At 33.9% G+C, this 23,282-nt stretch overlaps 18 non-coding genes across 18 annotated transcripts; all 18 read right to left on the bottom strand.

Moving 5' to 3' along the window:
- Positions 1–649: 649 nt before the first annotated feature.
- On the bottom strand, positions 650–732 carry TRNAL-CAG (transfer RNA leucine (anticodon CAG)). The gene has a single exon. It is a non-coding gene; the product is annotated as a tRNA-Leu (tRNA).
- A 678-nt stretch (positions 733–1,410) lies between these two features.
- On the bottom strand, positions 1,411–1,493 carry TRNAL-CAG (transfer RNA leucine (anticodon CAG)). The gene has a single exon. It is a non-coding gene; the product is annotated as a tRNA-Leu (tRNA).
- Positions 1,494–2,931: 1,438 nt separating this feature from the next.
- Positions 2,932–3,014, bottom strand: TRNAL-CAG (transfer RNA leucine (anticodon CAG)). The gene has a single exon. It is a non-coding gene; the product is annotated as a tRNA-Leu (tRNA).
- A 1,439-nt stretch (positions 3,015–4,453) lies between these two features.
- TRNAL-CAG (transfer RNA leucine (anticodon CAG)) lies at positions 4,454–4,536 on the bottom strand. Its single transcript has one exon. It is a non-coding gene; the product is annotated as a tRNA-Leu (tRNA).
- A 1,438-nt stretch (positions 4,537–5,974) lies between these two features.
- On the bottom strand, positions 5,975–6,057 carry TRNAL-CAG (transfer RNA leucine (anticodon CAG)). The gene has a single exon. It is a non-coding gene; the product is annotated as a tRNA-Leu (tRNA).
- A 1,439-nt stretch (positions 6,058–7,496) lies between these two features.
- TRNAL-CAG (transfer RNA leucine (anticodon CAG)) lies at positions 7,497–7,579 on the bottom strand. Its single transcript has one exon. It is a non-coding gene; the product is annotated as a tRNA-Leu (tRNA).
- A 678-nt stretch (positions 7,580–8,257) lies between these two features.
- Positions 8,258–8,340, bottom strand: TRNAL-CAG (transfer RNA leucine (anticodon CAG)). The gene has a single exon. It is a non-coding gene; the product is annotated as a tRNA-Leu (tRNA).
- Positions 8,341–9,018: 678 nt separating this feature from the next.
- On the bottom strand, positions 9,019–9,101 carry TRNAL-CAG (transfer RNA leucine (anticodon CAG)). The gene has a single exon. It is a non-coding gene; the product is annotated as a tRNA-Leu (tRNA).
- A 2,200-nt stretch (positions 9,102–11,301) lies between these two features.
- On the bottom strand, positions 11,302–11,384 carry TRNAL-CAG (transfer RNA leucine (anticodon CAG)). The gene has a single exon. It is a non-coding gene; the product is annotated as a tRNA-Leu (tRNA).
- Positions 11,385–12,061: 677 nt separating this feature from the next.
- TRNAL-CAG (transfer RNA leucine (anticodon CAG)) lies at positions 12,062–12,144 on the bottom strand. The gene has a single exon. It is a non-coding gene; the product is annotated as a tRNA-Leu (tRNA).
- A 678-nt stretch (positions 12,145–12,822) lies between these two features.
- On the bottom strand, positions 12,823–12,905 carry TRNAL-CAG (transfer RNA leucine (anticodon CAG)). The gene has a single exon. It is a non-coding gene; the product is annotated as a tRNA-Leu (tRNA).
- A 1,440-nt stretch (positions 12,906–14,345) lies between these two features.
- TRNAL-CAG (transfer RNA leucine (anticodon CAG)) lies at positions 14,346–14,428 on the bottom strand. Its single transcript has one exon. It is a non-coding gene; the product is annotated as a tRNA-Leu (tRNA).
- Positions 14,429–16,628: 2,200 nt separating this feature from the next.
- On the bottom strand, positions 16,629–16,711 carry TRNAL-CAG (transfer RNA leucine (anticodon CAG)). Its single transcript has one exon. It is a non-coding gene; the product is annotated as a tRNA-Leu (tRNA).
- A 1,440-nt stretch (positions 16,712–18,151) lies between these two features.
- Positions 18,152–18,234, bottom strand: TRNAL-CAG (transfer RNA leucine (anticodon CAG)). Its single transcript has one exon. It is a non-coding gene; the product is annotated as a tRNA-Leu (tRNA).
- Positions 18,235–18,912: 678 nt separating this feature from the next.
- Positions 18,913–18,995, bottom strand: TRNAL-CAG (transfer RNA leucine (anticodon CAG)). The gene has a single exon. It is a non-coding gene; the product is annotated as a tRNA-Leu (tRNA).
- A 1,440-nt stretch (positions 18,996–20,435) lies between these two features.
- On the bottom strand, positions 20,436–20,518 carry TRNAL-CAG (transfer RNA leucine (anticodon CAG)). Its single transcript has one exon. It is a non-coding gene; the product is annotated as a tRNA-Leu (tRNA).
- A 678-nt stretch (positions 20,519–21,196) lies between these two features.
- Positions 21,197–21,279, bottom strand: TRNAL-CAG (transfer RNA leucine (anticodon CAG)). Its single transcript has one exon. It is a non-coding gene; the product is annotated as a tRNA-Leu (tRNA).
- A 1,438-nt stretch (positions 21,280–22,717) lies between these two features.
- TRNAL-CAG (transfer RNA leucine (anticodon CAG)) lies at positions 22,718–22,800 on the bottom strand. Its single transcript has one exon. It is a non-coding gene; the product is annotated as a tRNA-Leu (tRNA).
- Positions 22,801–23,282: the final 482 nt, after the last annotated feature.

The following is a 23,282-nucleotide window of genomic DNA, read 5'->3' on the forward strand; positions in this document are numbered from 1 at the left end:
ATATTATGAAATAACCTATCTATAGTTACAATGACAATGTTGCTATTAAAACTGTTAATTTAAAAAATAGATATGAATTGCTTTTCCATTCATTTTAAAGAGGTTTCTAGTTGGCTTTACAATAAAATTAAGTTTTGTTTTCCATGTTCAGGGTTGGAATCCAAGTGTCTAGAGTTTGTTCTCTAATGGATTTTAACTCAGCAATGAAATTAAATTTGTGAATCTTGCACAAACTGGCTACTTAATTTAGCTCATGGGTTTGATTGGATGCCATTGTAGTGGACCCCAGTGGGGTTTCTGTTTATGACCATTGGCTGAGAAGAGCAGTTTTCTTAAGCCAAAGATATGGAGCCCTCATTCTGAATTTGCGAGATATTTTATTTTGCTACCTCTGTAAATAAAGAATTGTGGATCAAATAATAAAAATAATATGATATACACATATGTGGTTGGTTTCAAGCTCTTTTATCCAGGGAGAATACAATCTGATCTTTTATTGCAACATGGGAAATAATGAAATAATTGATGCATTTTTTTATGTTGTAAATTGAAAGAGATTTGCAGTGAGTGTTTGTCTAATTCTAAAGTCAATCTTTTCACAAGTAACAAGAAATAGAAACTGTAGAGCAAAGAAGAAAATGAATAACATTGTCAGAAGTGGGATTTGAACCCACACCTCCAGAGGAGACTGCGACCTGAACACAGCGCCTTACACCGCTCGGCCATCCTGACACATGAAACCACTGCTTTTTGAAAAGATGTATATTATGAAATAACCTATCTATAGTTACAATGACAATGTTGCTATTAAAACTGTTAATTTAAAAACTAGATATGAATTGCTTTTCCATTCATTTTAAAGAGGTTTCTTGTTGGCTTTACAATAAAAGTAAGTTTTGTTTTCCATGTTCAGGGTTGGAATCCAAGTGTCTAGAGTTTGTTCTCTAATGGATTTTAACTCAGCAATGAAATGAAATTTGTGAATCTTGCACAAACTGGCTACTTAATTTAGCTCATGGGTTTGATTGGATGCCATTGTAGTGGACCCCAGTGGGGTTTCTGTTCATGACCATTGGCTGAGAAGAGCAGTTTTCTTAAGCCAAAGATATGGAGCCCTCATTCTGAATTTGTGAGATATTTTATTTTGCTACCTCTGTAAATAAAGAATTGTGGATCAAATAATAAAAATAATATGATATACACATATGTGGTTGGTTTCATGCTCTTTTATCCAGGGAGAATACAATCTGATCTTTTATTGCAACATGGGAAATAATGAAATAATTGATGCATTTTTTATGTTGTAAATTGAAAGAGATTTGCAGTGAGTGTTTGTCTAATTCTAAAGTCAATCTTTTCACAAGTAACAAGAAATAGAAACTGTAGAGCAAAGAAGAAAATGAATAACATTGTCAGAAGTGGGATTTGAACCCACGCCTCCAGAGGAGACTGCGACCTGAACGCAGCGCCTTAGACCACTCGGCCATCCTGACACATGAAACCAGTGTGTTTTGAAAAGATGTATATTATGAAATAACCTATCTATAGTTACAATGACAATGTTGCTATTAAAACTGTTAATTTAAAAACTAGATATAAATTGCTTTTCCATTCATTTTAAAGAGGTTTCTAGTTGGCTTTAAAATAAAATTAAGTTTTGTTTTCCATGTTAGGGTTGGAATCCAAGTGTCTAGAGTTTGTTCTCTAATGGATTTTAACTCAGCAATGAAATTAAATTTGTGAATCTTGCACAAACTGGCTTCTTAATTTAGCTCATGGGTTTGATTGGATGCCATTGTAGTGGACCCCAGTGGGGTTTCTGTTTATGACCATTGGCTGAGAAGAGCAGTTTTCTTAAGCCAAAGATATGGAGCCCTCATTCTGAATTTGTGAGATATTTTATTTTGCTACCTCTGTAAATAAAGAATTGTGGATCAAATAATAAAAATAATATGATATACACATATGTGGTTGGTTTCAAGCTCTTTTATCCAGGGAGAATACAATCTGATCTTTTATTGCAACATGGGAAATAATGAAATAATTGATGCATTTTTTATGTTGTAAATTGAAAGAGATTTGCAGTGAGTGTTTGTCTAATTCTAAAGTCAATCTTTTCACAAGTAACAAGAAATAGAAACTGTAGAGCAAAGAAGAAAATGAATAACATTGTCAGAAGTGGGATTTGAACCCACGCCTCCAGAAGAGACTGCGACCTGAATGCAGCACCTTAGAACGCTCGGACATCCTGACACATAAAACCACTGCTTTTTGAAAAGATGTATATTATGAAATAACCTATCTATAGTTACAATGACAATGTTGCTATTAAAACTGTTAATTTAAAAACTAGATATGAATTGCTTTTCCATTCATTTTAAAGAGGTTTCTTGTTGGCTTTACATTAAAAGTAAGTTTTGTTTTTCATGTTCAGGGTTGGAATCCAAGTGTCTAGAGTTTGTTCTCTAATGGATTTTAACTCAGCAATGAAATGAAATTTGTGAATCTTGCACAAACTGGCTACTTAATTTAGCTCATGGGTTTGATTGGATGCCATTGTAGTGGACCCCAGTGGGGTTTCTGTTCATGACCATTGGCTGAGAAGAGCAGTTTTCTTAAGCCAAAGATATGGAGCCCTCATTCTGAATTTGTGAGATATTTTATTTTGCTACCTCTGTAAATAAAGAATTGTGGATCAAATAATAAAAATAATATGATATACACATATGTGGTTGGTTTCATGCTCTTTTATCCAGGGAGAATACAATCTGATATTTTATTGCAACATGGGAAATAATGAAATAATTGATGCATTTTTTATGTTGTAAATTGAAAGAGATTTGCAGTGAGTGTTTGTCTAATTCTAAAGTCAATCTTTTCACAAGTAACAAGAAATAGAAACTGTAGAGCAAAGAAGAAAATGAATAACATTGTCAGAAGTGGGATTTGAACCCACACCTCCAGAGGAGACTGCGACCTGAACACAGCGCCTTACACCGCTCGGCCATCCTGACACATGAAACCACTGCTTTTTGAAAAGATGTATATTATGAAATAACCTATCTATAGTTACAATGACAATGTTGCTATTAAAACTGTTAATTTAAAAACTAGATATGAATTGCTTTTCCATTCATTTTAAAGAGGTTTCTTGTTGGCTTTACAATAAAAGTAAGTTTTGTTTTCCATGTTCAGGGTTGGAATCCAAGTGTCTAGAGTTTGTTCTCTAATGGATTTTAACTCAGCAATGAAATGAAATTTGTGAATCTTGCACAAACTGGCTACTTAATTTAGCTCATGGGTTTGATTGGATGCCATTGTAGTGGACCCCAGTGGGGTTTCTGTTCATGACCATTGGCTGAGAAGAGCAGTTTTCTTAAGCCAAAGATATGGAGCCCTCATTCTGAATTTGTGAGATATTTTATTTTGCTACCTCTGTAAATAAAGAATTGTGGATCAAATAATAAAAATAATATGATATACACATATGTGGTTGGTTTCATGCTCTTTTATCCAGGGAGAATACAATCTGATCTTTTATTGCAACATGGGAAATAATGAAATAATTGATGCATTTTTTATGTTGTAAATTGAAAGAGATTTGCAGTGAGTGTTTGTCTAATTCTAAAGTCAATCTTTTCACAAGTAACAAGAAATAGAAACTGTAGAGCAAAGAAGAAAATGAATAACATTGTCAGAAGTGGGATTTGAACCCACGCCTCCAGAAGAGACTGCGACCTGAATGCAGCACCTTAGAACGCTCGGACATCCTGACACATAAAACCACTGCTTTTTGAAAAGATGTATATTATGAAATAACCTATCTATAGTTACAATGACAATGTTGCTATTAAAACTGTTAATTTAAAAACTAGATATGAATTGCTTTTCCATTCATTTTAAAGAGGTTTCTTGTTGGCTTTACATTAAAAGTAAGTTTTGTTTTTCATGTTCAGGGTTGGAATCCAAGTGTCTAGAGTTTGTTCTCTAATGGATTTTAACTCAGCAATGAAATGAAATTTGTGAATCTTGCACAAACTGGCTACTTAATTTAGCTCATGGGTTTGATTGGATGCCATTGTAGTGGACCCCAGTGGGGTTTCTGTTCATGACCATTGGCTGAGAAGAGCAGTTTTCTTAAGCCAAAGATATGGAGCCCTCATTCTGAATTTGTGAGATATTTTATTTTGCTACCTCTGTAAATAAAGAATTGTGGATCAAATAATAAAAATAATATGATATACACATATGTGGTTGGTTTCATGCTCTTTTATCCAGGGAGAATACAATCTGATATTTTATTGCAACATGGGAAATAATGAAATAATTGATGCATTTTTTATGTTGTAAATTGAAAGAGATTTGCAGTGAGTGTTTGTCTAATTCTAAAGTCAATCTTTTCACAAGTAACAAGAAATAGAAACTGTAGAGCAAAGAAGAAAATGAATAACATTGTCAGAAGTGGGATTTGAACCCACGCCTCCAGAGGAGACTGCGACCTGAACGCAGCGCCTTAGACCACTCGGCCATCCTGACACATGAAACCACTGTGTTTTGAAAAGATGTATATTATGAAATAACCTATCTATAGTTACAATGACAATGTTGCTATTAAAACTGTTAATTTAAAAACTAGATATGAATTGCTTTTCCATTCATTTTAAAGAGGTTTCTAGTTGGCTTTACAATAAAATTAAGTTTTGTTTTCCATGTTAGGGTTGGAATCCAAGTGTCTAGAGTTTGTTCTCTAATGGATTTTAACTCAGCAATGAAATTAAATTTGTGAATCTTGCACAAACTGGCTTCTTAATTTAGCTCATGGGTTTGATTGGATGCCATTGTAGTGGACCCCAGTGGGGTTTCTGTTTATGACCATTGGCTGAGAAGAGCAGTTTTCTTAAGCCAAAGATATGGAGCCCTCATTCTGAATTTGTGAGATATTTTATTTTGCTACCTCTGTAAATAAAGAATTGTGGATCAAATAATAAAAATAATATGATATACACATATGCGGTTGGTTTCAAGCTCTTTTATCCAGGGAGAATACAATCTGATCTTTTATTGCAACATGGGAAATAATGAAATAATTGATGCATTTTTTATGTTGTAAATTGAAAGAGATTTGCAGTGAGTGTTTGTCTAATTCTAAAGTCAATCTTTTCACAAGTAACAAGAAATAGAAACTGTAGAGCAAAGAAGAAAATGAATAACATTGTCAGAAGTGGAATTTGAACCTACGCCTCCAGAAGAGACTGCGACCTGAATGCAGCGCCTTAGAACGCTCGGACATCCTGACACATAAAACCACTGCTTTTTGAAAAGATGTATATTATGAAATAACCTATCTATAGTTACAATGACTATGTTGCTATTAAAACTGTTAATTTAAAAACTAGATATGAATTGCTTTTCCATTCATTTTAAAGAGGTTTCTTGTTGGCTTTACAATAAAAGTAAGTTTTGTTTTCCATGTTCAGGGTTGGAATCCAAGTGTCTAGAGTTTGTTCTCTAATGGATTTTAACTCAGCAATGAAATGAAATTTGTGAATCTTGCACAAACTGGCTACTTAATTTAGCTCATGGGTTTGATTGGATGCCATTGTAGTGGACCCCAGTGGGGTTTCTGTTCATGACCATTGGCTGAGAAGAGCAGTTTTCTTAAGCCAAAGATATGGAGCCCTCATTCTGAATTTGTGAGATATTTTATTTTGCTACCTCTGTAAATAAAGAATTGTGGATCAAATAATAAAAATAATATGATATACACATATGTGGTTGGTTTCATGCTCTTTTATCCAGGGAGAATACAATCTGATCTTTTATTGCAACATGGGAAATAATGAAATAATTGATGCATTTTTTATGTTGTAAATTGAAAGAGATTTGCAGTGAGTGTTTGTCTAATTCTAAAGTCAATCTTTTCACAAGTAACAAGAAATAGAAACTGTAGAGCAAAGAAGAAAATGAATAACATTGTCAGAAGTGGGATTTGAACCCACGCCTCCAGAGGAGACTGCGACCTGAACGCAGCGCCTTAGACCACTCGGACATCCTGACACATGAAACCACTGTGTTTTGAAAAGATGTATATTATGAAATAACCTATCTATAGTTACAATGACAATGTTGCTATTAAAACTGTTAATTTAAAAACAAGATATGAATTGCTTTTCCATTCATTTTAAAGAGGTTTCTAGTTGGCTTTACAATAAAATTAAGTTTTGTTTTCCATGTTCAGGGTTGGAATCCAAGTGTCTAGAGTTTGTTCTCTAATGGATTTTAACTCAGCAATGAAATTAAATTTGTGAATCTTGCACAAACTGGCTACTTAATTTAGCTCATGGGTTTGATTGGATGCCATTGTAGTGGACCCCAGTGGGGTTTCTGTTTATGACCATTGGCTGAGAAGAGCAGTTTTCTTAAGCCAAAGATATGGAGCCCTCATTCTGAATTTGTGAGATATTTTATTTTGCTACCTCTGTAAATAAAGAATTGTGGATCAAATAATAAAAATAATATGATATACACATATGTGGTTGGTTTCAAGCTCTTTTATCCAGGGAGAATACAATCTGATCTTTTATTGCAACATGGGAAATAATGAAATAATTGATGCATTTTTTATGTTGTAAATTGAAAGAGATTTGCAGTGAGTGTTTGTCTAATTCTAAAGTCAATCTTTTCACAAGTAACAAGAAATAGAAACTGTAGAGCAAAGAAGAAAATGAATAACATTGTCAGAAGTGGGATTTGAACCCACGCCTCCAGAAGAGACTGCGACCTGAATGCAGCACCTTAGAACGCTCGGACATCCTGACACATAAAACCACTGCTTTTTGAAAAGATGTATATTATGAAATAACCTATCTATAGTTACAATGACAATGTTGCTATTAAAACTGTTAATTTAAAAACTAGATATGAATTGCTTTTCCATTCATTTTAAAGAGGTTTCTTGTTGGCTTTACATTAAAAGTAAGTTTTGTTTTTCATGTTCAGGGTTGGAATCCAAGTGTCTAGAGTTTGTTCTCTAATGGATTTTAACTCAGCAATGAAATGAAATTTGTGAATCTTGCACAAACTGGCTACTTAATTTAGCTCATGGGTTTGATTGGATGCCATTGTAGTGGACCCCAGTGGGGTTTCTGTTCATGACCATTGGCTGAGAAGAGCAGTTTTCTTAAGCCAAAGATATGGAGCCCTCATTCTGAATTTGTGAGATATTTTATTTTGCTACCTCTGTAAATAAAGAATTGTGGATCAAATAATAAAAATAATATGATATACACATATGTGGTTGGTTTCAAGCTCTTTTATCCAGGGAGAATACAATCTGATCTTTTATTGCAACATGGGAAATAATGAAATAATTGATGCATTTTTTATGTTGTAAATTGAAAGAGATTTGCAGTGAGTGTTTGTCTAATTCTAAAGTCAATCTTTTCACAAGTAACAAGAAATAGAAACTGTAGAGCAAAGAAGAAAATGAATAACATTGTCAGAAGTGGGATTTGAACACACACCTCCAGAGCAGACTGCGACCTGAACGCAGCGCCTTAGACCGCTCGGCCATCCTGACACATGAAACCACTGTGTTTTGAAAAGATGTATATTATGAAATAACCTATCTATAGTTACAATGACAATGTTGCTATTAAAACTGTTAATTTAAAAACTAGATATGAATTGCTTTTCCATTCATTTTAAAGAGGTTTCTAGTTGGCTTTACAATAAAATTAAGTTTTGTTTTCCATGTTCAGGGTTGGAATCCAAGTGTCTAGAGTTTGTTCTCTAATGGATTTTAACTCAGCAATGAAATGAAATTTGTGAATCTTGCACAAACTGGCTACTTAATTTAGCTCATGGGTTTGATTGGATGCCATTGTAGTGGACCCCAGTGGGGTTTCTGTTCATGACCATTGGCTGAGAAGAGCAGTTTTCTTAAGCCAAAGATATGGAGCCCTCATTCTGAATTTGTGAGATATTTTATTTTGTTACCTCTGTAAATAAAGAATTGTGGATCAAATAATAAAAATAATATGATATACACATATGTGGTTGGTTTCATGCTCTTTTATCCAGGGAGAATACAATCTGATCTTTTATTGCAACATGGGAAATAATGAAATAATTGATGCATTTTTTATGTTGTAAATTGAAAGAGATTTGCAGTGAGTGTTTGTCTAATTCTAAAGTCAATCTTTTCACAAGTAACAAGAAATAGAAACTGTAGAGCAAAGAAGAAAATGAATAACATTGTCAGAAGTGGGATTTGAACCCACGCCTCCAGAGGAGACTGCGACCTGAACGCAGCGCCTTAGACCGCTCGGCCATCCTGACACATGAAACCACTGTGTTTTGAAAAGATGTATATTATGAAATAACCTATCTATAGTTACAATGACAATGTTGCTATTAAAACTGTTAATTTAAAAACTAGATATGAATTGCTTTTCCATTCATTTTAAAGAGGTTTCTAGTTGGCTTTACAATAAAATTAAGTTTTGTTTTCCATGTTCAGGGTTGGAATCCAAGTGTCTAGAGTTTGTTCTCTAATGGATTTTAACTCAGCAATGAAATTAAATTTGTGAATCTTGCACAAACTGGCTACTTAATTTAGCTCATGGGTTTGATTGGATGCCATTGTAGTGGACCCCAGTGGGGTTTCTGTTCATGACCATTGGCTGAGAAGAGCAGTTTTCTTAAGCCAAAGATATGGAGCCCTTATTCTGAATTTGTGATATAATTTATTTTGCTACCTCTGTAAATAAAGAATTGTGGATCAAATAATAAAAATAATATGATATACACATATGTGGTTGGTTTCAAGCTCTTTTATCCAGGGAGAATACAATCTGATCTTTTATTGCAACATGGGAAATAATGAAATAATTGATGCATTTTTTATGTTGTAAATTGAAAGAGATTTGCAGTGAGTGTTTGTCTAATTCTAAAGTCAATCTTTTCACAAGTAACAAGAAATAGAAACTGTAGAGCAAAGATGAAAATGAATAAAATTGTCAGAAGTGGGATTTGAACCCACACCTCCAGAGGAGACTGCGACCTGAACGCAGCGCCTTACACCGCTCGGCCATCCTGACACATGAAACCACTGCTTTTTGAAAAGATGTATATTATGAAATAACCTATCTAAGGTTACAATGACAATGTTGCTATTAAAACTGTTAATTTAAAAACTAGATATGAATTGCTTTTCCATTCATTTTAAAGAGGTTTCTTGTTGGCTTTACAATAAAAGTAAGTTTTGTTTTCCATGTTGAGGGTTGGAATCCAAGTGTCTAGAGTTTGCTCTCTAATGGATTTTAACTCAGCAATGAAATGAAATTTGTGAATCTTGCACAAACTGGCTACTTAATTTAGCTCATGGGTTTGATTGGATGCCATTGTAGTGGACCCCAGTGGGGTTTCTGTTCATGACCATTGGCTGAGAAGAGCAGTTTTCTTAAGCCAAAGATATGGAGCCCTTATTCTGAATTTGTGATATAATTTATTTTGCTACCTCTGTAAATAAAGAATTGTGGATCAAATAATAAAAATAATATGATATACACATATGTGGTTGGTTTCAAGCTCTTTTATCCAGGGAGAATACAATCTGATCTTTTATTGCAACATGGGAAATAATGAAATAATTGATGCATTTTCTATGTTGTAAATTGAAAGAGATTTGCAGTGAGTGTTTGTCTAATTCTAAAGTCAATCTTTTCACAAGTAACAAGAAATAGAAACTGTAGAGCAAAGAAGAAAATGAATAACATTGTCAGAAGTGGGATTTGAACCAACGCCTCCAGAGGAGACTGCGACCTGAATGCAGCGCCTTAGAAAGCTCAGCCATCCTGACACATAAATCCACTGCTTTTTGAAAAGATGTATATTATGAAATAACCTATCCATAGTTACAATGACAATGTTGCTATTAAAACTGTTAATTTAAAAACTAGATATGAATTGCTTTTCCATTCATTTTAAAGAGGTTTCTAGTTGGCTTTACAATAAAAGTAAGTTTTGTTTTCCATGTTCAGGGTTGGAATCCAAGTGTCTATAGTCTGTTCTCTAATGGATTTTAACTCAGCAATGAAATGAAATTTGTGAATCTTGCACAAACTGGCTACTTAATTTAGCTCATGGGTTTGATTGGATGCCATTGTAGTGGACCCCAGTGGGGTTTCTGTTTATGACCATTGGCTGAGAAGAGCAGTTTTCTTAAGCCAAAGATATGGAGCCCTCATTCTGAATTTGTGATATATTTTATTTTGCTACCTCTGTAAATAAAGAATTGTGGATCAAATAATAAAAATAATATGATATACACATATGTGGTTGGTTTCAAGCTCTTTTATCCAGGGAGAATACAATCTGATCTTTTATTGCAACATGGGAAATAATGAAATAATTGATGCATTTTTTATGTTGTAAATTGAAAGAGATTTGCAGTGAGTGTTTGTCTAATTCTAAAGTCAATCTTTTCACAAGTAACAAGAAATAGAAACTGTAGAGCAAAGAAGAAAATGAATAACATTGTCAGAAGTGGGATTTTAACCCACGCCTCCAGAAGAGACTGCGACCTGAATGCAGCGCCTTAGAACGCTCGGCTATCCTGACACATAAAACCACTGCTTTTTGAAAAGATGTATATTATGAAATAACCTATCTATAGTTACAATGACAATGTTGCTATTAAAACTGTTAATTTAAAAACTAGATATGAATTGCTTTTCCATTCATTTTAAAGAGGTTTCTAGTTGGCTTTACAATAAAAGTAAGTTTTGTTTTCCATGTTCAGGGTTGGAATCCAAGTGTCTAGAGTTTGTTCTCTAATGGATTTTAACTCAGCAATTAAATGAAATTTGTGAATCTTGCACAAACTGGCTACTTAATTTAGCTCATGGGTTTGATTGGATGCCATTGTAGTGGACCCCAGTGGGGTTTCTGTTCATGACCATTGGCTGAGAAGAGCAGTTTTCTTAAGCCAAAGATATGGAGCCCTCATTCTGAATTTGTGAGATATTTTATTTTGCTACCTCTGTAAATAAAGAATTGTGGATCAAATAATAAAAATAATATGATATACACATATGTGGTTGGTTTCATGCTCTTTTATCCAGGGAGAATACAATCTGATCTTTTATTGCAACATGGGAAATAATGAAATAATTGATGCATTTTTTATGTTGTAAATTGAAAGAGATTTGCAGTGAGTGTTTGTCTAATTCTAAAGTCAATCTTTTCACAAGTAACAAGAAATAGAAACTGTAGAGCAAAGAAGAAAATGAATAACATTGTCAGAAGTGGGATTTGAACACACACCTCCAGAGCAGACTGCGACCTGAACGCAGCGCCTTAGACCGCTCGGCCATCCTGACACATGAAACCACTGTGTTTTGAAAAGATGTATATTATGAAATAACCTATCTATAGTTACAATGACAATGTTGCTATTAAAACTGTTAATTTAAAAACTAGATATGAATTGCTTTTCCATTCATTTTAAAGAGGTTTCTAGTTGGCTTTACAATAAAATTAAGTTTTGTTTTCCATGTTCAGGGTTGGAATCCAAGTGTCTAGAGTTTGTTCTCTAATGGATTTTAACTCAGCAATGAAATGAATTTGTGAATCTTGCACAAACTGGCTACTTAATTTAGCTCATGGGTTTGATTGGATGCCATTGTAGTGGACCCCAGTGGGGTTTCTGTTCATGACCATTGGCTGAGAAGAGCAGTTTTCTTAAGCCAAAGATATGGAGCCCTCATTCTGAATTTGTGAGATATTTTATTTTGCTACCTCTGTAAATAAAGAATTGTGGATCAAATAATAAAAATAATATGATATACACATATGTGGTTGGTTTCATGCTCTTTTATCCAGGGAGAATACAATCTGATCTTTTATTGCAACATGGGAAATAATGAAATAATTGATGCATTTTTTATGTTGTAAATTGAAAGAGATTTGCAGTGAGTGTTTGTCTAATTCTAAAGTCAATCTTTTCACAAGTAACAAGTAATAGAAACTGTAGAGCAAAGAAGAAAATGAATAACATTGTCAGAAGTGGGATTTGAACCCACGCCTCCAGAGGAGACTGCGACCTGAACGCAGCGCCTTAGACCGCTCGGCCATCCTGACACATGAAACCACTGTGTTTTGAAAAGATGTATATTATGAAATAACCTATCTATAGTTACAATGACAATGTTGCTATTAAAACTGTTAATTTAAAAACTAGATATGAATTGCTTTTCCATTCATTTTAAAGAGGTTTCTAGTTGGCTTTACAATAAAATTAAGTTTTGTTTTCCATGTTCAGGGTTGGAATCCAAGTGTCTAGAGTTTGTTCTCTAATGGATTTTAACTCAGCAATGAAATGAAATTTGTGAATCTTGCACAAACTGGCTACTTAATTTAGCTCATGGGTTTGATTGGATGCCATTGTAGTGGACCCCAGTGGGGTTTCTGTTCATGACCATTGGCTGAGAAGAGCAGTTTTCTTAAGCCAAAGATATGGAGCCCTTATTCTGAATTTGTGATATAATTTATTTTGCTACCTCTGTAAATAAAGAATTGTGGATCAAATAATAAAAATAATATGATATACACATATGTGGTTGGTTTCAAGCTCTTTTATCCAGGGAGAATACAATCTGATCTTTTATTGCAACATGGGAAATAATGAAATAATTGATGCATTTTTTATGTTGTAAATTGAAAGAGATTTGCAGTGAGTGTTTGTCTAATTCTAAAGTCAATCTTTTCACAAGTAACAAGAAATAGAAACTGTAGAGCAAAGAAGAAAATGAATAAAATTGTCAGAAGTGGGATTTGAACCCACACCTCCAGAGGAGACTGCGACCTGAACGCAGCGCCTTACACCGCTCGGCCATCCTGACACATGAAACCACTGCTTTTTGAAAAGATGTATATTATGAAATAACCTATCTAAGGTTACAATGACAATGTTGCTATTAAAACTGTTAATTTAAAAACTAGATATGAATTGCTTTTCCATTCATTTTAAAGAGGTTTCTTGTTGGCTTTACAATAAAAGTAAGTTTTGTTTTCCATGTTGAGGGTTGGAATCCAAGTGTCTAGAGTTTGCTCTCTAATGGATTTTAACTCAGCAATGAAATGAAATTTGTGAATCTTGCACAAACTGGCTACTTAATTTAGCTCATGGGTTTGATTGGATGCCATTGTAGTGGACCCCAGTGGGGTTTCTGTTCATGACCATTGGCTGAGAAGAGCAGTTTTCTTAAGCCAAAGATATGGAGCCCTTATTCTGAATTTGTGATATAATTTATTTTGCTACCTCTGTAAATAAAGAATTGTGGATCAAATAATAAAAATAATATGATATACACATATGTGGTTGGTTTCAAGCTCTTTTATCCAGGGAGAATACAATCTGATCTTTTATTGCAACATGGGAAATAATGAAATAATTGATGCATTTTCTATGTTGTAAATTGAAAGAGATTTGCAGTGAGTGTTTGTCTAATTCTAAAGTCAATCTTTTCACAAGTAACAAGAAATAGAAACTGTAGAGCAAAGAAGAAAATGAATAACATTGTCAGAAGTGGGATTTGAACCAACGCCTCCAGAGGAGACTGCGACCTGAATGCAGCGCCTTAGAAAGCTCGGCCATCCTGACACATAAATCCACTGCTTTTTGAAAAGATGTATATTATGAAATAACCTATCTATAGTTACAATGACAATGTTGCTATTAAAACTGTTAATTTAAAAAATAGATATGAATTGCTTCTCCATTCATTTTAAAGAGGTTTCTAGTTGGCTTTACAATAAAATTAAGTTTTGTTTTCCATGTTCAGGGTTGGAATCCAAGTGTCTAGAGTTTGTTCTCTAATGGATTTTAACTCAGCAATGAAATGAAATTTGTGAATCTTGCACAAACTGGCTACTTAATTTAGCTCATGGGTTTGATTGGATGCCATTGTAGTGGACCCCAGTGGGGTTTCTGTTCATGACCATTGGCTGAGAAGAGCAGTTTTCTTAAGCCAAAGATATGGAGCCCTCATTCTGAATTTGTGAGATATTTTATTTTGCTACCTCTGTAAATAAAGAATTGTGGATCAAATAATAAAAATAATATGATATACACATATGTGGTTGGTTTCAAGCTCTTTTATCCAGGGAGAATACAATCTGATCTTTTATTGCAACATGGGAAATAATGAAATAATTGATGCATTTTTTTATGTTGTAAATTGAAAGAGATTTGCAGTGAGTGTTTGTCTAATTCTAAAGTCAATCTTTTCACAAGTAACAAGAAATAGAAACTGTAGAGCAAAGAAGAAAATGAATAACATTGTCAGAAGTGGGATTTGAACCCACACCTCCAGAGGAGACTGCGACCTGAACGCAGCGCCTTACACCGCTCAGCCATCCTGACACATGAAACCACTGCTTTTTGAAAAGATGTATATTATGAAATAACCTATCTATAGTTACAATGACAATGTTGCTATTAAAACTGTTAATTTAAAAACTAGATATGAATTGCTTTTCCATTCATTTTAAAGAGGTTTCTTGTTGGCTTTACAATAAAAGTAAGTTTTGTTTTCCATGTTCAGGGTTGGAATCCAAGTGTCTAGAGTTTGTTCTCTAATGGATTTTAACTCAGCAATGAAATGAAATTTGTGAATCTTGCACAAACTGGCTACTTAATTTAGCTCATGGGTTTGATTGGATGCCATTGTAGTGGACCCCAGTGGGGTTTCTGTTCATGACCATTGGCTGAGAAGAGCAGTTTTCTTAAGCCAAAGATATGGAGCCCTCATTCTGAATTTGTGAGATATTTTATTTTGCTACCTCTGTAAATAAAGAATTGTGGATCAAATAATAAAAATAATATGATATACACATATGTGGTTGGTTTCATGCTCTTTTATCCAGGGAGAATACAATCTGATCTTTTATTGCAACATGGGAAATAATGAAATAATTGATGCATTTTTTATGTTGTAAATTGAAAGAGATTTGCAGTGAGTGTTTGTCTAATTCTAAAGTCAATCTTTTCACAAGTAACAAGAAATAGAAACTGTAGAGCAAAGAAGAAAATGAATAACATTGTCAGAAGTGGGATTTTAACCCACGCCTCCAGAAGAGACTGCGACCTGAATGCAGCGCCTTAGAACGCTCGGCTATCCTGACACATAAAACCACTGCTTTTTGAAAAGATGTATATTATGAAATAACCTATCTATAGTTACAATGACAATGTTGCTATTAAAACTGTTAATTTAAAAACTAGATATGAATTGCTTTTCCATTCATTTTAAAGAGGTTTCTTGTTGGCTTTACAATAAAAGTAAGTTTTGTTTTCCATGTTCAGGGTTGGAATCCAAGTGTCTAGAGTTTGTTCTCTAATGGATTTTAACTCAGCAATGAAATGAAATTTGTGAATCTTGCACAAACTGGCTACTTAATTTAGCTCATGGGTTTGATTGGATGCCATTGTAGTGGACCCCAGTGGGGTTTCTGTTCATGACCATTGGCTGAGAAGAGCAGTTTTCTTAAGCCAAAGATATGGAGCCCTCATTCTGAATTTGTGAGATATTTTATTTTGCTACCTCTGTAAATAAAGAATTGTGGATCAAATAATAAAAATAATATGATATACACATATGTGGTTGGTTTCATGCTCTTTTATCCAGGGAGAATACAATCTGATCTTTTATTGCAACATGGGAAATAATGAAATAATTGATGCATTTTTTATGTTGTAAATTGAAAGAGATTTGCAGTGAGTGTTTGTCTAATTCTAAAGTCAATCTTTTCACAAGTAACAAGAAATAGAAACTGTAGAGCAAAGAAGAAAATGAATAACATTGTCAGAAGTGGGATTTGAACACTCACCTCCAGAGCAGACTGCGACCTGAACGCAGCGCCTTAGACCGCTCGGCCATCCTGACACATGAAACCACTGTGTTTTGAAAAGATGTATATTATGAAATAACCTATCTATAGTTACAATGACAATGTTGCTATTAAAACTGTTAATTTAAAAACTAGATATGAATTGCTTTTCCATTCATTTTAAAGAGGTTTCTAGTTGGCTTTACAATAAAATTAAGTTTTGTTTTCCATGTTCAGGGTTGGAATCCAAGTGTCTAGAGTTTGTTCTCTAATGGATTTTAACTCAGCAATGAAATTAAATTTGTGAATCTTGCACAAACTGGCTACTTAATTTAGCTCATGGGTTTGATTGGATGCCATTGTAGTGGACCCCAGTGGGGTTTCTGTTCATGACCATTGGCTGAGAAGAGCAGTTTTCTTAAGCCAAAGATATGGAGCCCTTATTCTGAATTTGTGATATAATTTATTTTGCTACCTCTGTAAATAAAGAATTGTGGATCAAATAATAAAAATAATATGATATACACATATGTGGTTGGTTTCAAGCTCTTTTATCCAGGGAGAATACAATCTGATCTTTTATTGCAACATGGGAAATAATGAAATAATTGATGCATTTTTTATGTTGTAAATTGAAAGAGATTTGCAGTGAGTGTTTGTCTAATTCTAAAGTCAATCTTTTCACAAGTAACAAGAAATAGAAACTGTAGAGCAAAGAAGAAAATGAATAAAATTGTCAGAAGTGGGATTTGAACCCACACCTCCAGAGGAGACTGCGACCTGAACGCAGCGCCTTACACCGCTCGGCCATCCTGACACATGAAACCACTGCTTTTTGAAAAGTTGTATATTATGAAATAACCTATCTAAGGTTACAATGACAATGTTGCTATTAAAACTGTTAATTTAAAAACTAGATATGAATTGCTTTTCCATTCATTTTAAAGAGGTTTCTTGTTGGCTTTACAATAAAAGTAAGTTTTGTTTTCCATGTTGAGGGTTGGAATCCAAGTGTCTAGAGTTTGCTCTCTAATGGATTTTAACTCAGCAATGAAATGAAATTTGTGAATCTTGCACAAACTGGCTACTTAATTTAGCTCATGGGTTTGATTGGATGCCATTGTAGTGGACCCCAGTGGGGTTTCTGTTCATGACCATTGGCTGAGAAGAGCAGTTTTCTTAAGCCAAAGATATGGAGCCCTTATTCTGAATTTGTGATATAATTTATTTTGCTACCTCTGTAAATAAAGAATTGTGGATCAAATAATAAAAATAATATGATATACACATATGTGGTTGGTTTCAAGCTCTTTTATCCAGGGAGAATACAATCTGATCTTTTATTGCAACATGGGAAATAATGAAATAATTGATGCATTTTCTATGTTGTAAATTGAAAGAGATTTGCAGTGAGTGTTTGTCTAATTCTAAAGTCAATCTTTTCACAAGTAACAAGAAATAGAAACTGTAGAGCAAAGAAGAAAATGAATAACATTGTCAGAAGTGGGATTTGAACCAACGCCTCCAGAGGAGACTGCGACCTGAATGCAGCGCCTTAGAAAGCTCGGCCATCCTGACACATAAATCCACTGCTTTTTTAAAAGATGTATATTATGAAATAACCTATCTATAGTTACAATGACAATGTTGCTATTAAAACTGTTAATTTAAAAAATAGATATGAATTGCTTCTCCATTCATTTTAAAGAGGTTTCTAGTTGGCTTTACAATAAAATTAAGTTTTGTTTTCCATGTTCAGGGTTGGAATCCAAGTGTCTAGAGTTTGTTCTCTAATGGATTTTAACTCAGCAATGAAATTAAATTTGTGAATCTTGCACAAACTGGCTACTTAATTTAGCTCATGGGTTTGATTGGATGCCATTGTAGTGGACCCCAGTGGGGTTTCTGTTCATGACCATTGGCTGAGAAGAGCAGTTTTCTTAAGCCAAAGATATGGAGCCCTCATTCTGAATTTGTGAGATATTTTATTTTGCTACCTCTGTAAATAAAGAATTGTGGATCAAATAATAAAAATAATATGATATACACATATGTGGTTGGTTTCAAGCTCTTTTATCCAGGGAGAATACAATCTGATCTTTTATTGCAACATGGGAAATAATGAAATAATTGATGCATTTTTTTATGTTGTAAATTGAAAGAGATTTGCAGTGAGTGTTTGTCTAATTCTAAAGTCAATCTTTTCACAAGTAACAAGAAATAGAAACTGTAGAGCAAAGAAGAAAATGAATAACATTGTCAGAAGTGGGATTTGAACCCACACCTCCAGAGGAGACTGCGACCTGAACGCAGCGCCTTACACCGCTCAGCCATCCTGACACATGAAACCACTGCTTTTTGAAAAGATGTATATTATGAAATAACCTATCTATAGTTACAATGACAATGTTGCTATTAAAACTGTTAATTTAAAAACTAGATATGAATTGCTTTTCCATTCATTTTAAAGAGGTTTCTTGTTGGCTTTACAATAAAAGTAAGTTTTGTTTTCCATGTTCAGGGTTGGAATCCAAGTGTCTAGAGTTTGTTCTCTAATGGATTTTAACTCAGCAATGAAATGAAATTTGTGAATCTTGCACAAACTGGCTACTTAATTTAGCTCATGGGTTTGATTGGATGCCATTGTAGTGGACCCCAGTGGGGTTTCTGTTCATGACCATTGGCTGAGAAGAGCAGTTTTCTTAAGCCAAAGATATGGAGCCCTCATTCTGAATTTGTGAGATATTTTATTTTGCTACCTCTGTAAATAAAGAATTGTGGATCAAATAATAAAAATAATATGATATACACATATGTGGTTGGTTTCATGCTCTTTTATCCAGGGAGAATACAATCTGATCTTTTATTGCAACATGGGAAATAATGAAATAATTGATGCATTTTTTATGTTGTAAATTGAAAGAGATTTGCAGTGAGTGTTTGTCTAATTCTAAAGTCAATCTTTTCACAAGTAACAAGAAATAGAAACTGTAGAGCAAAGAAGAAAATGAATAACATTGTCAGAAGTGGGATTTGAACCCACACCTCCAGAGGAGACTGCGACCTGAACGCAGCGCCTTAGACCGCTCGGCCATCCTGACACATGAAACCACTGTGTTTTGAAAAGATGTATATTATGAAATAACCTATCTATAGTTACAATGACAATGTTGCTATTAAAACTGTTAATTTAAAAACTAGATATGAATTGCTTTTCCATTCATTTTAAAGAGGTTTCTTGTTGGCTTTACAATAAAAGTAAGTTTTGTTTTCCATGTTGAGGGTTGGAATCCAAGTGTCTAGAGTTTGTTCTCTAATGGATTTTAACTCAGCAATGAAATGAAATTTGTGAATCTTGCACAAACTGGCTACTTAATTTAGCTCATGGGTTTGATTGGATGCCATTGTAGTGGACCCCAGTGGGGTTTCTGTTCATGACCATTGGCTGAGAAGAGCAGTTTTCTTAAGCCAAAGATATGGAGCCCTTATTCTGAATTTGTGATATAATTTATTTTGCTACCTCTGTAAATAAAGAATTGTGGATCAAATAATAAAAATAATATGATATACACATATGTGGTTGGTTTCAAGCTCTTTTATCCAGGGAGAATACAATCTGATCTTTTATTGCAACATGGGAAATAATGAAATAATTGATGCATTTTTTATGTTGTAAATTGAAAGAGATTTGCAGTGAGTGTTTGTCTAATTCTAAAGTCAATCTTTTCACAAGTAACAAGAAATAGAAACTGTAGAGCAAAGAAGAAAATGAATAACATTGTCAGAAGTGGGATTTGAACCAACGCCTCCAGAGGAGACTGCGACCTGAATGCAGCGCCTTAGAAAGCTCGGCCATCCTGACACATAAATCCACTGCTTTTTGAAAAGATGTATATTATGAAATAACCTATCTATAGTTACAATGACAATGTTGCTATTAAAACTGTTAATTTAAAAAATAGATATGAATTGCTTTTCCATTCATTTTAAAGAGGTTTCTAGTTGGCTTTACAATAAAATTAAGTTTTGTTTTCCATGTTCAGGGTTGGAATCCAAGTGTCTAGAGTTTGTTCTCTAATGGATTTTAACTCAGCAATGAAATTAAATTTGTGAATCTTGCACAAACTGGCTACTTAATTTAGCTCATGGGTTTGATTGGATGCCATTGTAGTGGACCCCAGTGGGGTTTCTGTTTATGACCATTGGCTGAGAAGAGCAGTTTTCTTAAGCCAAAGATATGGAGCCCTCATTCTGAATTTGCGAGATATTTTATTTTGCTACCTCTGTAAATAAAGAATTGTGGATCAAATAATAAAAATAATATGATATACACATATGTGGTTGGTTTCAAGCTCTTTTATCCAGGGAGAATACAATCTGATCTTTTATTGCAACATGGGAAATAATGAAATAATTGATGCATTTTTTTATGTTGTAAATTGAAAGAGATTTGCAGTGAGTGTTTGTCTAATTCTAAAGTCAATCTTTTCACAAGTAACAAGAAATAGAAACTGTAGAGCAAAGAAGAAAATGAATAACATTGTCAGAAGTGGGATTTGAACCCACACCTCCAGAGGAGACTGCGACCTGAACACAGCGCCTTACACCGCTCGGCCATCCTGACACATGAAACCACTGCTTTTTGAAAAGATGTATATTATGAAATAACCTATCTATAGTTACAATGACAATGTTGCTATTAAAACTGTTAATTTAAAAACTAGATATGAATTGCTTTTCCATTCATTTTAAAGAGGTTTCTTGTTGGCTTTACAATAAAAGTAAGTTTTGTTTTCCATGTTCAGGGTTGGAATCCAAGTGTCTAGAGTTTGTTCTCTAATGGATTTTAACTCAGCAATGAAATGAAATTTGTGAATCTTGCACAAACTGGCTACTTAATTTAGCTCATGGGTTTGATTGGATGCCATTGTAGTGGACCCCAGTGGGGTTTCTGTTCATGACCATTGGCTGAGAAGAGCAGTTTTCTTAAGCCAAAGATATGGAGCCCTCATTCTGAATTTGTGAGATATTTTATTTTGCTACCTCTGTAAATAAAGAATTGTGGATCAAATAATAAAAATAATATGATATACACATATGTGGTTGGTTTCATGCTCTTTTATCCAGGGAGAATACAATCTGATCTTTTATTGCAACATGGGAAATAATGAAATAATTGATGCATTTTTTATGTTGTAAATTGAAAGAGATTTGCAGTGAGTGTTTGTCTAATTCTAAAGTCAATCTTTTCACAAGTAACAAGAAATAGAAACTGTAGAGCAAAGAAGAAAATGAATAACATTGTCAGAAGTGGGATTTGAACCCACGCCTCCAGAGGAGACTGCGACCTGAACGCAGCGCCTTAGACCACTCGGCCATCCTGACACATGAAACCAGTGTGTTTTGAAAAGATGTATATTATGAAATAACCTATCTATAGTTACAATGACAATGTTGCTATTAAAACTGTTAATTTAAAAACTAGATATAAATTGCTTTTCCATTCATTTTAAAGAGGTTTCTAGTTGGCTTTAAAATAAAATTAAGTTTTGTTTTCCATGTTAGGGTTGGAATCCAAGTGTCTAGAGTTTGTTCTCTAATGGATTTTAACTCAGCAATGAAATGAAATTTGTGAATCTTGCACAAACTGGCTTCTTAATTTAGCTCATGGGTTTGATTGGATGCCATTGTAGTGGACCCCAGTGGGGTTTCTGTTTATGACCATTGGCTGAGAAGAGCAGTTTTCTTAAGCCAAAGATATGGAGCCCTCATTCTGAATTTGTGAGATATTTTATTTTGCTACCTCTGTAAATAAAGAATTGTGGATCAAATAATAAAAATAATATGATATACACATATGTGGTTGGTTTCAAGCTCTTTTATCCAGGGAGAATACAATCTGATCTTTTATTGCAACATGGGAAATAATGAAATAATTGATGCATTTTTTATGTTGTAAATTGAAAGAGATTTGCAGTGAGTGTTTGTCTAATTCTAAAGTCAATCTTTTCACAAGTAACAAGAAATAGAAACTGTAGAGCAAAGAAGAAAATGAATAACATTGTCAGAAGTGGGATTTGAACCCACGCCTCCAGAAGAGACTGCGACCTGAATGCAGCACCTTAGAACGCTCGGACATCCTGACACATAAAACCACTGCTTTTTGAAAAGATGTATATTATGAAATAACCTATCTATAGTTACAATGACAATGTTGCTATTAAAACTGTTAATTTAAAAACTAGATATGAATTGCTTTTCCATTCATTTTAAAGAGGTTTCTTGTTGGCTTTACATTAAAAGTAAGTTTTGTTTTTCATGTTCAGGGTTGGAATCCAAGTGTCTAGAGTTTGTTCTCTAATGGATTTTAACTCAGCAATGAAATGAAATTTGTGAATCTTGCACAAACTGGCTACTTAATTTAGCTCATGGGTTTGATTGGATGCCATTGTAGTGGACCCCAGTGGGGTTTCTGTTCATGACCATTGGCTGAGAAGAGCAGTTTTCTTAAGCCAAAGATATGGAGCCCTCATTCTGAATTTGTGAGATATTTTATTTTGCTACCTCTGTAAATAAAGAATTGTGGATCAAATAATAAAAATAATATGATATACACATATGTGGTTGGTTTCATGCTCTTTTATCCAGGGAGAATACAATCTGATATTTTATTGCAACATGGGAAATAATGAAATAATTGATGCATTTTTTATGTTGTAAATTGAAAGAGATTTGCAGTGAGTGTTTGTCTAATTCTAAAGTCAATCTTTTCACAAGTAACAAGAAATAGAAACTGTAGAGCAAAGAAGAAAATGAATAACATTGTCAGAAGTGGGATTTGAACCCACACCTCCAGAGGAGACTGCGACCTGAACACAGCGCCTTACACCGCTCGGCCATCCTGACACATGAAACCACTGCTTTTTGAAAAGATGTATATTATGAAATAACCTATCTATAGTTACAATGACAATGTTGCTATTAAAACTGTTAATTTAAAAACTAGATATGAATTGCTTTTCCATTCATTTTAAAGAGGTTTCTTGTTGGCTTTACAATAAAAGTAAGTTTTGTTTTCCATGTTCAGGGTTGGAATCCAAGTGTCTAGAGTTTGTTCTCTAATGGATTTTAACTCAGCAATGAAATGAAATTTGTGAATCTTGCACAAACTGGCTACTTAATTTAGCTCATGGGTTTGATTGGATGCCATTGTAGTGGACCCCAGTGGGGTTTCTGTTCATGACCATTGGCTGAGAAGAGCAGTTTTCTTAAGCCAAAGATATGGAGCCCTCATTCTGAATTTGTGAGATATTTTATTTTGCTACCTCTGTAAATAAAGAATTGTGGATCAAATAATAAAAATAATATGATATACACATATGTGGTTG

The sequence above is a fragment of the Pseudophryne corroboree genome, unplaced genomic scaffold, assembly GCF_028390025.1.
Source record: "Pseudophryne corroboree isolate aPseCor3 unplaced genomic scaffold, aPseCor3.hap2 scaffold_1575, whole genome shotgun sequence".
Lineage (NCBI taxonomy): Eukaryota > Metazoa > Chordata > Amphibia > Anura > Myobatrachidae > Pseudophryne > Pseudophryne corroboree.